This window comes from Mirounga leonina, unplaced genomic scaffold (genome assembly GCF_011800145.1).
Source record: "Mirounga leonina isolate KUSES-001 unplaced genomic scaffold, KU_Mleo_1.0 Mir_151, whole genome shotgun sequence".
In the NCBI taxonomy this organism is placed as follows: Eukaryota; Metazoa; Chordata; class Mammalia; order Carnivora; family Phocidae; genus Mirounga; species Mirounga leonina.
Genome location: NW_023270377.1, coordinates 35,284,624 through 35,300,372, shown reverse-complemented (window position 1 = coordinate 35,300,372; position 15,749 = coordinate 35,284,624). Strand labels below are relative to the sequence as shown.

Sequence of the window (15,749 nt, the reverse complement as noted above, 5' to 3'; positions counted from 1 at the left end):
GGAGACCCCAGAGGACTGTGCTTCAGAGTAAAAATTACTTCCCAGAACTTAAGGGATCCACTCTAGGACTAGGAAAATACAAAAAATAGGCCCACCCTAAAAAAAAAAAAGAAACCAAGCCCCCAAGGTAACCTGCCAATAATCTAGCTGCTTTTTACACCATGACTTAACGCTCTTCAGAGAAAGATAGCAGAACCCCAATCTCAACTACCCATCACCTTGAGTATCCAAAATAGAAATCACTACACAGGATAATGGGATGAATAGTCAAAGGAAAAGTCAGTCAGAAGAAATTTGCCAATAAATGAACAAGGAAGTTAAAGTAACTATGATTCATATGTTAAAGGATGTTAATGAATATAAGTTATTCCTCACAAAAATAGTAAAAGCTAACATCTCTTAAAGTGACTACTAAACTGAACCATTTTATCCATATGTATAATAAGTTCTGGTAACTTTTGCTAAATTTATCAAATTTATTTAAAAAAATCTAAAATTTACTGCACTTACACAGGCCTTTCCCTACGGTTTCAACATTGGAAGTTAATAGATGGTAGACTGTAAACCGCAATCAAATACAAGCAGCAAGACTCAGAAGTGCAATCATAAAAAAGTACCTCCAAAAAATAATTTTAGTAGAACTAAAGGACACGGGTATATTCAGGAAAAAAGAATGAGATGAGAGCATCCAGTAAACAATGGCAACTCCAAACAGCTTATCAATTTTGATATTGTTCAGTTATATTTCATGCTTTGGGTATAAAACAAAGGATATAACTAGATCATTTACTGTAGGGAAATTACAACAAAAGGATATGGCTAGATCATTAAATTTCTAGACTAGTTGGCTGATGACCTCTAGATGCTTTGGCCAAGAGACCACTCTTCCTGCAGTTAGACATGGCCAATCCAAAGAAACAATTACACCATATATTCTTGGGTTTGCATAAAGCTGGGCTTATTTGCAATCTTCCCCACCCCACCCCCCGCTTCTGGGAGGTAAAGGCCAGGAAATGAAAGGTTATTTTCTGCTTGGAAGGTCTTCTAAGAGGAACTTGATAGTTTCACACAGAGGTGCCCCATTCATAATCACAACACCTAACAATGAACTGGCTGTTCAGAGCTGCTTTAAATTCAAATGGGAAGACTAACGAACATCTCCAAAGCATTCCTAGCCCCCAATCTCTTTTAAAAATCAATTGTTTTCAAAACCCCTCCTTATGTTTCTATAGCAAACAGCTGCACAAGATCAACAGTGAAAAATCATATAGTATATATGCTCTGTGCAGAGCCCAGATAAAGAAAGCTACAAAAGTGAAGAATCCTTTCAAAAACAATTTCTAACACACAATGCAGGACAAGAGGAGATTATACCATGCGTTACACCACCAGGTCTGAGAGCTGCACAAATCATTAGAATTTGAGCCTGATTCCAAGGTCTTCCAGATCTTGCAATAGAGGCATTCTACCATATTACTCAAACTATCCTTGTAATACATACATTCTATACCACGTCCTCTTTGACTGCTCATTCAAGGTATAGCATAATAAATTAGAGAAATTTAATTGCAATTGAGCATAATTGATACACAATTTTCTAATAAACTGAAATGAAGAGATAATTTCCTGATATATTCTTTCCTTTTTAAATAAGCAGTAAGAGAAGTGTATTCCTAATACATTCTAAATGAGGCATGTTATTACAGCTGAATTATTACGAAAGGCTTCTTTTCATGTACTGGAACTGGCTTGAAACAGCAAGGAATCTGTGGCTCACTAATAAATGCACGGTAATCACATGTTTTCTTATTTCCTAGATGACTTCATGGATTATTTAATTTTAAGTGTCCTCTACACTTAAAGGTGATTGAACGCCAAATACTGCAACATCCATGGGACAATGTGTTCTATGGTTAATGCACTGTGCTTACTTATAGTGGGATGCTGTGAAATATCTAAGAAATCTAGAAAATGGGAAACCTTATTGAAACTACAACTTTTGTCTTGAAACAATCAGACCACAAAACCCAGTGCTAGTGGAGGTCGCACTCCTAAGCTTAAACTCCCCTTCCCATCGGCAGTCATACAACTCCTACTGTTCCTTCTCTTGTCGTTCTTTTTAATTTGTTATCTTCTACTTATTTTATTTCACTTTTTGTTCATTTTTTTCTCCTTTTATGTCTATGCCTTAGGATTGGCCACCAGAGAATGCTTAAGCATGATCTTCTCCCTCGTGGCCACCTCAGCTAGAAAAGATGGTGAAGTTGAAATATTTTGATCCTCCGTCTCCTGATTAATTCATTCTTCCTTCAACCTCTATAGCAAAAACACCACCATGACATGACAGTCATATGTAACTAATATCAAGTAAATAAAACAATCTCAGTGATCCTATACAATTGGATGGCTAGAAGGTCCAAAGGTCTAACTGCTTGTGGATGGCTGTCTTGCCCTGTGCCTTCACACAGTCTTCCCTCTGTGCATCTTGTAGGCAGGTCATGCATGTGATCCAACTTTGCAACCCCACATACCTCAGCCGGTGCCTGGGATATGCAGTAGTGGCAAATCAGTATACGTTGACTAAGTGAATTCACACTCGCCCTAGGTGCTTTTAATATGACAAGCTCAACGAAGCCTGCTGATGATTCTGTCTTCCTCTTTAAACTGTCTTGTCATTTAATAGCAAAATCTTTAATTTGACCACATTATAATTGTTAGTTTGAGCTCCTTCTTTCATACACTATGTTGATAAATTTGTATCCGTATATTGTGAAGTCTGATGATTTTTTAAAAACTTTTCTTCTTTCTCATATACAAGTCAAGTCTTTGGGGCTTTTTGTTGGTGTTTTTCCATAGTTCTATTTTAGGGGAGATTCTGTTGTTTGGACTTTTACCAAATATACATACATATCTGAGGATCAGACTTAGATACTGATGTAAGACTTTCAGCATATATTGTAAATATTTGGCAGACAACATCCCAGTCGAATTTCGTACATGAATTCCAATAGCTATCGACCATTATAAACCCAGGAAAATCATATTGTTCTATGTGGCAGGTTGTTAGAAAGGACCTAAGAGAGCTCTAACTAAGGGGCCAGGGACATTACTATGCATTTGTCTATTTAACCTTGATTCAAGCAATGAGAGCATTATGAGCATTTCTATGGGCGCTCAACCACCCAACATAAAGCCTAGTAAGATAATAATAAAAATCCTCATCTCTACAGGCCTCTTAACACCTGCCACCCAGTGAAGATTCCTGTGGTACCCAACTCCCATCTCCCTCCTCACATGCTTATTGTCACCTACAACAAGGTCCATAAACCATTCTGAAGATGCTGCCCACCCTTTAATATCCTGCACAACCCCAAATTGTGCACAGCTGGGCCATCAGCAGCTGAGGAGAAGGTTCAAAGAATAGCTATTCATGGTAAAGCCACAAGATGCAACAGGAAGACCAAAGGTCATCCAAAGAATGAAGTCTCGAAGAGCAGACTGTTGGAGTGAGGCAGAGAGGCTCTTGAGAAAAAAGGAAACTTCGAGAGGGCAGTTTTACAAAGCATTGAGACAAGTGACCCTGTTTATCCACACAGAGGATTGCTTCCTTTAATTAGATGTCTCAACAGGAAGAATTTGTGAATCTGAGGACATCCCAAAGGGCAGGTAATATCCAGATACATCTCTTAAGCATCCTGAAAACCTTGGCGTATCCAACTATAAAAGCAACTTTAAAAAAAGAAGAAGAAAGAAAACGCTGACAATTTGTCAGAGACTGACTTTCCTCCTGTTTGCATTTGCCCAGATACTTTGCAGTGTATGTAGGTCACATTTTACCATATCTAACCTGTTTCTATATTGAATTCCATGCGATGAGTTTCTGAGGAATACAGAGTAGTTCTTCAATGATAATAGTATTCAAATTGCACTCTTCTTCCAACAAATGTACATGCCATAATAAAACCTGAGTATAAGTCAAGCACAGACCTGAATTTTTATGATTTTACATGTAGTCCACTGAACACCAATAATTCCAGTGACAATAATAGTAATCCCTTTTATTTTTATTACATTTCACAGTTGGGTTTTTTTTTAAGATTTTATTTGTTTATTTTACAGAGAGAGACAGAGAGAGAGGGAACACAAGCAGGGGGAGCTGGAGATGGAGAAGCAGGCTCCGCGCTCAGCAGAGCTCAACATGGGGCTCGATCCCAGGACACTGGTATCATGACCTGAGCCAAAGGCAGAAGCCCAATGACCACCCAGGCGCCCCTCACTTTACACTTTAAAAAGTACTTTGAGGGATGCTTGAGTGGCTCAGTCAGTTAAGCGACTGCCTTCTTGTGTTCCCTCCCTCTCTCTCTCTCTCTGTCAAATAAAAAAAATAAAATCTTAAAAATAAATAAATAAATAAAAATAAAAAGTACTTTGAGCAGGTGAGTTTCATTTAAGAAGCAATATTTGAAGGAATTTCACAAAATTTTACAATGATTATATCTGATGATAAAAACATGTCTTTTAAATAAAAAAATAATATGGAAGAATTGAAAGATAATTAAAAGCACTTTAATGCCAAATACATACATAGAACCTAACCATCAAATGTTGTTAAATTTCTTTTTCAGGCTTATCTTATATAATAAATTATATATATATATATATATATATATATATATATATATACATAATAAAGCATTCACACACTATATAATTTGATTACTTGATAATCTATCATATTGGGTATTTAGACTCAAATTATTTGCTATTATTAACTTTAGTCACCATGCTGTACATTACATACCCAGGACTTACTTATTTTATACCAGCAGATTTGTATCTTTTGACCACCTTTCCTCATTTTACCCACCCCCCACCTCAGGCAACCACCAATCTATTCTCTATATCTATGAGCTGAGCTCTTTTTTGTTTTGTTTTCTTTTAGATTCCACATATAAGTGACAAAGTGAGATCATAGCCATTTGTCTTTCTCTGCCTGACTTATTTCACTTAGCAGCATACCCTTAAGGTCAATCCATGTTGTCACAAATGGCAAGATTTCCTTTTTCTATGGCTGAAATATATATTATTATGTATACAATATCTAATAATTATTATATTAATAAGATATAAGTTATTATTTATGTAATATGTATATATATCACATCGTCTTTATTCATTCATCCATCAGTGGACAATTAGGTTCTTTCCATCTCTTGGCTATTGTAAATAAAGCTGCAATGAACGTGAGGGTACAAATACACTTTTGGGTTAGTGTTTGTGTTTTCTTTAGATGCATACCCAGAAGTGGAATTGCTGAGTCATATGATAGTTCTAATTTTAGTTTCTTGAAGAAACTCAATACTGTTTTCCATAGTGACTGTGCCAATTTATATTCCCACCAACCATGCACAAGGGTTCCCTTTCCTCCACACCTGTTCTTTCTTGTTTTGTGCATAATAGCCATTCTAATAGGTGTGAGGTGATATTAGACTACAAGTTCCATGAGGGCAAACCTCATGCCGTTTACTGTTCTAGCCAACGCCTGATGAGAAGCACCAGACCACTTTTTCTTAGAGCATATACTAAAGGGGGTTTACAACTGTAAATCCTCCCTCTGTCTCTTTGAGATATATCAGTATCTCCTACAACTTAGGGGTGTCTTTCTCAAAGACCTGAAAGCCATTCCTTTCAAATGTAATCATCAGGACGGATGGGGCCTGTGGGTCTCACCTCTTGTGGGAGGACAGAATCCCGACTTTGATAACTGCCAGCTAACAGACACAACTGGCCCAATCAGCACTTTCACCAACCAACTCTTTGTAATTTTTTACTTCCTCCAACTCTATTGAGCCCCCACTCACCTCCTCCTTACTCCCTCATTCTCTTTAAAATGCCAGGTCAACTCTATACAAATCCAAGTTTTCTTGGGTGTACGCTGGGCCCTCTTCCCTTTTGCAACAGTATATGACTAATTAAAATCTGTCCTTACCACTTTAGTGTCTGGCTTCGTTTATCTCTGTCAGAGCTTATCCTTGTCTTCTCTATCATTTCAGCTACTATTAGTGAACGAAATATTCTAACAAAAGTAGTTATAACATGTTTCTGCAGAGTTTTATAACAATGGTATCAACAACTGGCATTTTGTGTGTCGTTAGATACTTTTCTTGCTTACATCCCACCAGAAGCATTGGGCTTATATATGGTGTTAATTTGAATAACATGTTAGACAACTATTTCCAAGCACGAAAACCCAGAGGCCATTAAAAGCTATAAAAATGTTTTAGCATGTGCCTAAAACTTTACTATCAGTTGCTTTATTTGTGCCAAAAAGTATATTATCTGTTCCAATTGAAAAGGAATCAAATCTCATGACTATCATTTTGAAGTTTTTCCATAGTAAATGTTCCTTGTTTTCTACATCTACCTCTACATTTTGGTAGTCCACCGATGAGTAGTGATAAACGGCTACCATCAGTGGAAGTCAACAGAGTATCCCACTCTGTTCAAGATGCTCTATGTGCTGACCTTCAGAACCTCCAACAACACGGTAACAGTGATGTTCTCAAAGACGAGGAAACTGAGGCTCAAAGAGGCTCAACAAATTGTCAAAGACCACAGAGTCTGTAAATAATGGAGCTGTGATTTGAACGTGGATTGTTTGACTTCAGACGCTGTGCTCTTTCTCCTATGCTTCACAACCTAAGTGGAGAGAGCCGTGCATAGATTTTTGGCTCTTTCATATCTCTCATCTTTAATAACTAGCATGCAGTCAAAACAAAAGTGATTATGAGGGAAAATTATATACAGAATACACTTTGTAATTATAAGGAAAGAAAAAAGAAAAAGAAGAAAACAGTCAAGCTGTGGCAGAGCAAACTCCAAAGCAATCAAGAGGCTTCTACACCCTTGGTTTTCTTTAAAGGAGCTGTATTTCATTCCTTTGAAAACTCTAGCTTTGGAATGAAGGTGGCATACTGTGGGAAGACCAAGGAAATTAAACTTTTTTAATCTTATTGATTCCTATTCCTTCCATTCCATCTGTTTCCTTGGCATGGCGAAGGGGGTGACGATCAATGCAGAGTAAGTCGGCTCTGTCAGTCAGAAGATGGGAGCTGACAAACCAGACACAGGCTTGGGAAGGCCTTCCATGAAGGAGAGAATCTGTGCCAGATGACAGGACTCATGGAGAGTCTGACAAAATGTTGCAGACAATCAGGAAGCGTCTGATCCAGATTTCATAGATAATAAGCAGACTCTTTTCCGTGTGCATGCGCATAGATTTGAATATTTCTGGTCAAGTGCCTCATTTTTGCACAGAACAGGAAGTAAAGAGAATGGTGAAAAATAAAATGAAAGGGGGCCAGAAGGGGGGCCAAAAACAAAAAACAAACAACTAAATTGGTAGTACAGAAACCTTGAGTACTTTGAGTTCATAGTTTATAATATAATGATGTGAGGGGAAAATACTTCATAAGTTAATATTTCTAGTATCATTACTAGAGTGCAAATACAACAGGATTTCAGGAGTTTTCTATAGGTTAGAACCTTCTTTAAAATCATAGAAGCACTCAGCTGCGGCTCCACCATAAAGAGCATATTTTGCCATTTCTATAAGGTTGTCTCCAACATAAACTCTAAAATAGCCATTACAAATGATGACTTTTGCACATGAAAGAATCTGAAGCAGATCCCTAGACAGCCTTGTGATAAAATTCTATTAAGAGATATAAATTCTATATGTTCTTAAGAGCTTCATGCAGAAAGGGCCTCTACTGTGGCAGAGAAGACACTGAAATGGACAATCAGTTCATCCCTGGAAGTTTATTTTGTTAGAAGCCAGGAGACCCATATATGGCAAGGCTGGAAAAGGAATCAGTTTTACCATTTCGGTGCTCCCCCCCCCCCCCGCCCCCCCCCCCCCAAGCTACTAACACCAACAAAAGGCATTATGTTATCTCTTCGCCTGCTTTGTCCTGGACTTAGAGGCTCTCATCAAAACAGATAAGAAATGTCAAAAACTGTCATGCTCTGAAAGCACAAGACTGATTTAGAAAATCCACAAGTGAATAATTTGGTTGTAAAATCCCCTTGATCAACTGCCATAATTCAACTGTTACGGATTGAATTGTGTCCCTCACAAAAAAGGTGTTGGAATCCTAATCCCAGGTACCTCAGAATGTGACCTTACTTAGAGATAGGGTTTTTACAAAAGCAATGAAATTAAAATGATGTCATTAGGTTGGGCCCTAATCCAATATGACTGGTGCCCTTATAAAAAGGAGAAATTTGGATGCAGGGAGAGGTATCACAGAGAGGATGCCATACAAAGAGAGAGAATACGGTTGTCCACAGAGAGAACATGGTTATCTGGAAGCCACAGAGAGAGCCTTGGAGCAACTCTTTTCCTTACAGTCCCGAAGCAACCAACCCTGCCATCGCCTACCTTCAGAACTGTGAAACAATAAATGTGTGTTCTTCTTTTTTTTTATTTTATTTGACAGACAGAGAGTTAGCGAGAGCAGGAACACAAGCAGCGGGAGTGGGAGAGGGAGAAGCCGGCTTCCCGCTGAACAAGGAGCCCGATGTGGGGCTCGATCCCAGGACCCTGGGATCATGACCTGAGCCGAAGGCAGACGCTTAACGACTGAGCCACCCAGGCGCCCCAAATGTGTGTTCTTTAAGCCATCCCATTTGTGGTACCTTCTTATGCAGTCCTAGCAAACGAATATAGATTTTGGTATTGGGAAGTAGGGTGCTGTTGTAACAAATACCTAAAAGTGTGGAAGTGCTTTGGAATAAGGTAATAAGTGGAATCTGGAAGAGTTTTTAGGTGCATGAGAGAAAAAACCTAGACGGCCTCGAAAAGAATGTTGCTGTAAATGTGAGGGCTTAAGGTGGAAATGAGGAGCATGTTATTAGAAATTGGAGGAGAGCCAGTCTTTGCTAGAAAGTGGTAGAGGACTTGGCTGGACGGTGTTCCCTGGAATAGAAAGTAGAACTTAAAAATGATGAGCTTGGAGGGCAACCCTCTCGGGTCCCCTCCCTCCTCGGGAGCTTTGTACTATCACTTTGCTATCGCTCAATAAATCTTGCTTTGCTGCCTACAAAAAAAAAAAAAGATGAGTTTGGATCTTTAGTTGAAGAGATTCCTAAGCAAAGTATTGAAGGCATAGCTTGGTTTCTCATTGCTGCTTATAGTAAGATACAAGAGGAGAGAGATAAATTGAAGAAGCAAAAAGTACCCAGAACTTGAAAAGTTGGAAAATACTCCACCTAGCCATGTTGCAACAAAATGACAGTATGCTCTGGAGAAAATTCCTGTGCCCCTGGACAACCATTTGCCACAGAGATTCAGCATGTGATTTGTGGATGTAACCACCCATCTCAGTAGAAACAGTGCCAGCCTGCTCTGGAGGGGACAGGGCCAGGACAAAATGAAGGATGGCTGGCAGACTTCTGGGATTCTACTGGCAGGAAATGGGCTGATAGAGCTATTTGGCAATGAACATGAGTTAGTGTTCAAGAAAGGGAAGAATGACCCGGAAGGGTGTTCAGAGGCTGATGGCCACTGCTGCCAAGGGCCCAGAAGACAGGCTCAGGGGGGTGAGGTGGTCTCCTCCATGGTGCCAGAAGGCAGGGCCACCTCCTCCATTTCACATGGCAAAACCAGCCTCTTTGTCATTCTCTGCTTCCCCTCCTGACTTCCCTGTTTCTGTGGTCTCACTTCCAGTAACCCAAGTACAAAACCTGTCATTAGTGACCCCTTTCCTTTCACTCATGTTCAATTAGGCAGCTGGTCCTGTTGATTCTTCCACTCCTCACAGTCATTACTGTTGCCAAGGACTGTACTTTTAGTAATAAAATGCATTATTTGCTCTTTCCACCATCTTTCTGTGCCGCCATAATGATGCACATGAATGTCATGGCAGATGCTCTCAAGAGCATTAACAATGTTGAAAAGAGAGGTAAATGCTACATTCTTATCAGGCCATGATCCAAAGTCATCATCCGGTTTCTAACTATGATGATGAAGTATGGTTACTTTGGTGAATTTGAAATCCTTGATGATTACACAGCTGGGAAAATTGGTGTGAACCTCACAGGCAGGTTAAACAGGCGTGGAGTGATTGGCCCCAAATTTGATGAATAACTCAAAGATCAAGAAAAATGGCAGAATAATCTGCTCCCGTCCCGCCAGTTTAGTTTCATTGTACTGACAACATCAGTTGGCATCATGGACCATGAAAAAGCAAGACGAAAACACACAGGAGGGAAAATCCTGGGATTCTTTTTCTAGGGATATAATACATACATGCAAATAAAGAGCCTCAACAGACAAAGAAAAAAAAAAGGAGAAAAGAAAATGCATTCTTAACTAGTTTTACAACATGGTACTAAGAACTTTATGTGGCTTATGTTCTTTAATCCTTATAACCATGCAATCTGATGTTATACTATTCATATTCATTTTACAGCTAAGAAAATTGAAGCTCAGACAGGTACTGAATGACTATATTTGCCCAAGATCACACAGCAAAGAAGCGTCTAAGAAGAGAAACTTGAACCACATCTCCTGGAGCCCTGAACCACACTCTTAACTAACACACTCCCTCCTTTAAAACATTTCTCATGGTTGTTTCTTCCTGTCCATTCCCACTGTTACTAACATAGTTACATAACCCTTTTATTCATAACCTACTCCCTGACCCTTTTGTTACTACACAAATCTCCTTGCATTTCTCCCTTACTCCAGTCTATCCTCCTTCCAAACGGTCTTTTTGATCTCATCTAAAAACAAAAAATCTACCTTTGAGTTAATTCTTAGCTCAAGGACTTTTGGCGACTTCTCATTGCCTGTAGGATAAAGCCTAAATATCATAGACTGGCATTTCATAGTATCTTTACTTACCATGCCACCTTTTAAAAACTTGCCCACCTAAATGCCCAGTCTCTTTGTGAAGAGACTAAACTTTCTTTAACTTTAATCTGAGCATTTCACTAGAGAAATTTTTCCTGTCCTTGAAATGTGACCATTCGTAATATTCATCTAAACCAATCTCAGGTTTAAGATGCCAACCACAGAGCCTGCAATCATCATCTTCCCTCAAAACTCCCTCTCCCAGAGTTCTCTGTCTACCTGCAACTACTTACCATTCACCTGAAATCTGATGCTGCATTTGACTCCTCCTCTTCACCTTATCTGCTGCCAAATCCTATTGCTTGTTCTGCCACTGAAGTTCTCTTCCATCTACCCCTTCCTTCCCACCCTCACTATCTCAGGTCTCATTCATGCTCTTCGGACTTGAGAACATAAGAGAACTACCATTAGATTAAATTTCCACCCCAAAATGAGCAAAAGATTGACAGGCAGAGGGGCCAGAGGGAAGAGACTCAGGAGAAAGATGACAAGAGCCTACTTGGAAAGATCTAGACCTAGAGAGAATGGAGAGAGAATAAAATCCACAGGGACAGGCATGGGGGTGGATGGTGGGGGATACTAAAAGCTTGAAGATGAGGAATTTGAGGAGAAGAAAAACCAAGGTAGGAGAAAGGAGACTGTGACTATGAATCAGGTCCTTTTAATTTACCTTTGGAAGACAAGTGAAGTTTGGTATTCCCTTCAAGTCACATTTTGGCTGTTAGTATTGTGCGTCTTTGACATAGGGATCTTCTCTGAATCAAGGTAGATAGTCTCCTAGCTCTACCTTCTCCACAACTCAGCTCTCAAATGCCTACTACAACTACTTCTGCGTGGCAACTGAGGCTCTGAACCAATGGCCCCAACCCACCATTCCTCAGCACCACCGTCCCTGCCCAGCTGGCCCCAACACTGTGTCCCCCTTCCTCCAGCTGGCCCCATCACTGTGCCCCCCTTGCTGGCCCCAACACTGTGTCCCCCTACCCCTGCCAGCCCATCACTGTGCCCCTCCCCTGCCCGGCCAGCCCCAGAACTGTGCCCCCTCCCACTTGCCAGGCCCCATCACTGTGTCCCACCCACCGCAGGCTGGCCCCATCACTGTGCACCATCAACAGCTTCCTTCTCCACATGCATCCTTACCCATGCTCTTCTCCTCTGACACTACCTGCCTCTCAAAATCTTCTCCATTTCTGGAGTCTAAGGAAAATGCCACCTTCCCAGATTCCCTCATCTGGAAATGCTCTTGCTCCCTCCTTTGAACACAAACAATACTTTAGCTTTAAAAAAAAAAAAAAAAAAAAAATTCTTAGCCCTCTTTCTTTTCTAGGCCTGCTTGTCTCAAACTGTCTTAGTTTCCCATTAGTATGTACACTGCCCTGAAGGTAAGGCATATGGCTTGCTTATCTTGATACATCTAACCAAATATTGTACACAAAGTAGATACCCCATACATATTTACCAAACCCAATGGCATTTAACCCCAACAGCCTAATTTATGTTTGCCCCTATTAGGCAGTGAGAATGAGGTGAGTTTCCACTAGGCTTCTGTGTGAGAAAACTTCTCATGGAAAATCTTAGCCTCTTTGTTATAGATGAAGCATCAGTTAAAAAGCACAAAGTGACACAGTCTGACCCTAGAATATATCCTGGTGCCCAGAGCAAAGAAAGAGACAAATTTAAAGTTGTACAAACCAACAGTGGGAGGACCGTCTATACTTAGTGACTAGTCTGTCAGAGTGAAAAACCTCAAGTGGGTTGTAAATATAGGGTTGATTCTTGGGGAGATTTTTCTTCTATTTGCTGATTCAGCTCCTACAATCAAGAGATTTTGTTGTTGTTCAATTTTACTTAAGGCAGACGAAATCAACTGATTTCATGTTTATTCCTGATTTTTGTTTTTCTTACCTTGGCTAAACTCTGTTTGACAAGGCCCTCTCAGTTTCAGTGATCAGAATATGCTTTTATCCTTTAAATTTTTTCTAAGTCATCTACTTCTTTGCTTGTGTCTTCTATGGAAATCCAATTAATTTGTTACAAAATGTGATATTTGTTCTTTTAATTTGCAGGAATCCACAGGACTCTTGCCTTCTCACATCACATTGGTTGATGATATTGATGGACTTTCTTCCCAGCATTCATTAGCGCCCACTGTAAGTTCACATCTGCACATTTAGATGGCTCACTGGTTGGTATAAAAGGGTTGTTTAACATTTCGTATTCCCAAATATACCAGTGTAACTCCTTTCATGATTCTCATTCTTTAGAAATGGAAGGTAATATTGAAGGCATATCTTTCAAGGGACTGCTCATTTCAGAAAATCCAGTCTACCCAGTGTTTACTTACGTATGATGACCTTAAATGGGGAAATTAGCAAAACAACAATGATTAAAGTTTCCCAAGCATTGATTGGGCAGAGATTTTAAAAGGCTTTCTCCTAGAGCTACATGATATGGTCATTAGGCTTTTAGGGGAATAACTAGAAGATTAGACAAAACAGACCAGCACTCCCTTCCACCAAAGTTCTAGGCAAAGAAAGAGAGAAAAAGAAAATAAAGGAAGAGCTCTTTTTGGTCCACCATGTGTTAATCACCAACAACGTATATTCTTGTTGAACAACTGCTGGCTTCCCTTCCCTTCACCCATCTCTCCAAATTACAATCTTCCAAACCTATGGCTTTGGTTTTTTTGATGGTCTATCCCCATTGCAGGCACCCACATATGTGCGTGCACACACACACACACTCACACCTCACACACACACACACACACAGAGTTTTCCTTTCATATTTGGATTTGCAGAGGGGTCGGAGGAAAAGGAGAGGAAAGACTTAAAAAAAAAACAAAAAAACAAAAAACCTCCAGTAAGTTTGATCTAAACAAAATGGTTATTCAAATGGGTCCCCTACTAATTTCACAAAGATGCGTGATAATATCCAACATATGGCTTTAACTATGTTTTTTTAATATTAGAAATTGAATGCACATTTTAAGACACAAGTTTTGCTGATATGCTGTTGATAATATAGGAGAACTATTTCCCATTTGTTTCTAATTATCCTAAAGACAGCCTGGGGATCACTTACCCATGGTTTAAGAGCACTCAGATAAGTCCACAGATGCGACAGGCAGGCATTTGTGTCAGCTACTGCAGTGGGGTTGTATGAGGGTGCTTTAGCAGAGACTATCCTCTTATGTCTGAAACCACTAGATACGGTTCCTAAGGTCAACCAGTACTGAAAAATAAAATCCTTCCTTTGTCAACACTCTTAGGGTATGGGCTCTGGAGCCAGACTTCCTGGCTCCGCCATTTAACTGGCTGGGTGAACTTGATCAAGTGAGTTAACCTCTTCTTGCCTCAATTTCCTCATCTGAAAAATGGGGATGTGCTTCCATCGTATGGCCATGGTCAGGATGAAATATCCAGAATGGTGCCCAAAACATAGAAAGCACTCAATACTTGATCTGGCCCCAGATTGTTTGTTTGTTTGTTGCTTTGCTTCATCTGTCTCTGCGTCCCCACCCCCAACTCCTTTCCTTGAATCTTGCCAGCGAGATCTCTTCCAGTTCTTCCAACATGCCCTCCCTCACCTCTCCTGGGACACTTCCTCCTCTTCCAGCTAACGGCTCTGTGTTAGGTGGTCCTCACCTATATGCCCACATCTCCCTGGGTTTCTTTTGTTATGGGATGGATAACATACCATTTTCATACTTATTGGTCTACGCCACTGGCCTGTTAGCTCTGTGGCAGGAATTGAATCTGTTCTGTACATTGTTGTAATCCCACCTTGTGACAAAGTGCTTTACACTGGAACTAACCGAATTTTTTCTTTGCAAAGCAGAAAAAAAAAATCTTCAGTGTATTCACTGAAAATAGAGCATAATGCAGAGGAGGTAGGGGAAAATTATATGCTTACTTGAGAGCATTCTTAATTTTAATACTTCTTGAGATATGATGACCCCTTTCAATCTGAAAATTCAAGTGTTTGTTCTGCACAAGAACTTCTGCACACACGCACACGTGGGCACACACACACACATGGTTATGTTCATGAGCTCACTACAGTTATGGCTTCATTTCCATTTCTTACTTTTTCTCCTTCAGTAACGGTTATTTGCTTATGAGAGCTCCTGGATTTGTCTTCCTTATCTCTTAGCCCACCTTCTCACTCATGATTTTTATTTCTTTCACCTCGTTTCTTTGCTATCTGTTCAAAATTGTCCTTCCATTTGATATTACAGGTCACTAATTTTGTTTCAGCGTTATGGATTCTTTTTCCCTTCCACTCGTGAATTGTGCTCATTTGAAACTTATGGCTTTGCTATCTCCTCACTTCCTAAAGCATTGCTAAAGCATTCTTAATTCTTTTTTATTTGTTTTTTGTTGTTGTTGTCGTCGTGTTTCCAGTTCTCTTCTTTCTTTAAATCTTCACCCATAAAGGGCAGCTCGGTATCTCATCAAGTAATGGAGACCCCTTTGCTTGCTCAGTCAGCTCGTGTCACAGAGTGGGTCCGTTGGTACCATGCCCCTCAGGCTTCTGGCGTCCAGGGCAGGGCTAGATTGGCCGACCGTGAGAAATAAGGTTGGAGTTTCTCCTTCAGGAGGCGGATCATTGAAGTGCCAGCAGCCAGCAAGGGCTTCTGCGCTGAGAGCTGGGGCCTAGTGCAGCAGCCGCAGGATCTGCCTTCTCCTCCCAGGGCCCCAGCAGCCCGGCTCCCCACCACCGATGGCACTGGAAACGTGGGTGTCCTGCACCTGCAGCTACCCCCGCCCCCCAGGTCCTGACCTTCTTCTTAAGGCTCCCAGACCTAGAGCGGTTGAGTTTCTTCCAG

The 15,749-nt window shown here is 40.3% G+C and overlaps 1 pseudogene; it reads left to right on the top strand.

The window, feature by feature from the left end:
• The first annotated feature begins 9,901 nt into the window (after positions 1 to 9,901).
• Positions 9,902 to 10,297, top strand: LOC118011779 (annotated as a pseudogene).
• Positions 10,298 to 15,749: the final 5,452 nt, after the last annotated feature.